Here is a 2428-nt window from a genome sequence, read left to right on the forward strand (position 1 = left end):
TCTCCTATTAGTTTACCAAATCACTCACCTATGAGATTCTCACAAAGTTGAGTTCCTTCCAGATTCAGTGATGGTGCGAAGTCTCAGAGATGATTTATTGGTTGCAATGGGGAAAGTCAATGATGAAAAGAGGCTTTATTTCTTCTCCCACTTTGTGCCTAAGAGTCCTTCCCAAGCCTTTTTGACTCACTCTACTTCAAACATCAACTTGTGGCATAAGTGGTTTGGTCACCTTGACTTCCACTCTCTTGAGCAACTTTTCTCTAAACATATGGTCAAAGATCTACCCAACATCATCTTTTCTAAGGGAGAGTGTTCATATTGTTCAATGGATATGAATCTCAAGGAGAAGTATGATAAAGGGAAGTCTTCTTGAGCTCCAGTTGTTCTTCAGCTAGTTCACATGGTATTAGCAAGACCCTTTGCAGTGACTTCAGTCAACCAAGGCCGCTACATACTCACATTTTTTGATGACTTTTTGAGATTCACTTGAGTCTTCTTCCTTCATCATAAGAATGAATTGGTTCATAAGCTTCAATACTTCAAGACTCATGTTGAACATAAGTCAAGGAAAGCCATCAAAGTACTAAGGGTGGACAATGAGAATAGATATGTAGACAGAAGAATTAAGAACTTTTGCAGAATTGAGGGGATTGATCTTCAAAACTCACCAGCATTCAGTTTGCACAAGATAGATGTTGCAACTATGAGGATTAGAACTCTCAAGACCATGGCAAGTTGCATGATAAAGGCCAAGTCTCTCGATCCTACATTAGAAGTTGAAGCCATTAACAGTGCTACTCACATACGTAACAGATCTCCTCATCCAGCCTTAGATGGCAAGACTCCTTTTGAGGCATGGTGGGGCAAAAAACTAGTTGTGAGTCACCTTAGAGTCTTCAGTTGTCCAGCATGGGCAAACCTATCTTCCAGGAGTTGCAAGGCACTAGCACCTAGGCCTTGTACCTTCATCGGTTATGAAGACAATGTGAAGGCTTATAGACTAATGGATCCAGAGACATATGAAATTTTTTGTGGAGAAGGATGTTCATTTTGAGGAAAGATCTCCCAGCTTGTCCTCTACTCCTCTTTGCACATCATACATAGTAGAAACTGATAGTGACACCAGCGATAGTGCTTCAACAGGTTCAGACATGTGGGGTTCTATCGACAGTTACACTGAGAGGTCACATCAGTTCAGTCCACATGCTTATATTGCCATAGTGAAAGGTCCAACACATCATGGTACATCTTGTCTTCCAAGTCCAGCTTTAGTTGACTTGGGAGACAGATTTGAGGACTTACATCTTCTCATTGATGAAGTTGATCCTTCTACAATTGTTGTGAGGGCTCACTCTGACCCTCATGTCCATTCTCTACATGATCAATCTTCACAAGTTGGCATGATTGTGGATCCTTATGAACAAAAATTAGTGGTCTCTTTTTCAGTTGAGGAGATAGATGGTTTAGTGGAATAGGTTCAACAAACATCCTTGATCGATCTGCATTCATTCTTTACAGCACAGTTGGAAGGGGTGAACATCAGAATCAGTACAGGGATACTTGAGCAGGTTTTAGGGCTAGCATACATCTTCAGGGTTGTACCTTTGCCACTATTTCTTCCTAAGGGGAAGAACACCTTTCTACATTCTTGGACCAGCTTCTTCATCGGAGCAGCTTTCACTTGCTAGCATTCTTCTTTTAGGGGGGGAGCCTATTATGTCTCTCTTCCTTCACTCATTCTCTTATGTATATACTAGATGTATTTCATAATGGGGGGGTCTTGATTACTCCATCCATCAATGCATCCTTATTTATCTCTCTTCTTGGGGGAGGCTTTTTCCCATGAGGTTTTCCCTCTTTCCCCACTTTATGGGAGATTTGCATTTTCATTATGTACATGGGTACCTAATATGGCCTAGTAGTTGGGACCCATTATGCATGTTCATCCTAGTTCGTAAGCTTAAGGGCATTCCCCTAAGTTGCACTTAAGGAAAAAATTCACCCAGGAATAAAGAACTCAAACACAATCACACAGTAGACCAAAGAGAGAGAGAGAGTATGATCAGAATGACAATGTATTCAATATGCCATCATTCAGAGTACACTAGGAGTGCCTATATATAAAGGCCTCAGAGATACATCTAGAATGCCTCGTAATCAACACCATGATGTGTCATACAACCAAGCACATGTCCACTAGATATGGATTATCCTCCATTAAGCACGAAAGTATGTGCGATGATGAGAGGATAAGCCTACAAAGGTGTGACATGCAAAATAGTGTTGTAGACACCATGTGCTAAAATAGAATTGTGTACTCCTGTGTTGTCTACATAACAACTCAAAAAGGTGCGCAAACTCCAAAGTGTCTCACAAATCAAATAATGCAAAATAATAAACTAATGCATTAACCTAAGTAAACTTA

Source organism: Cupressus sempervirens, chromosome 9 (genome assembly GCF_028749045.1).
Source record: "Cupressus sempervirens isolate cs-2001-9-10 chromosome 9, ASM2874904v1, whole genome shotgun sequence".
NCBI lineage: Eukaryota > Viridiplantae > Streptophyta > Pinopsida > Cupressales > Cupressaceae > Cupressus > Cupressus sempervirens.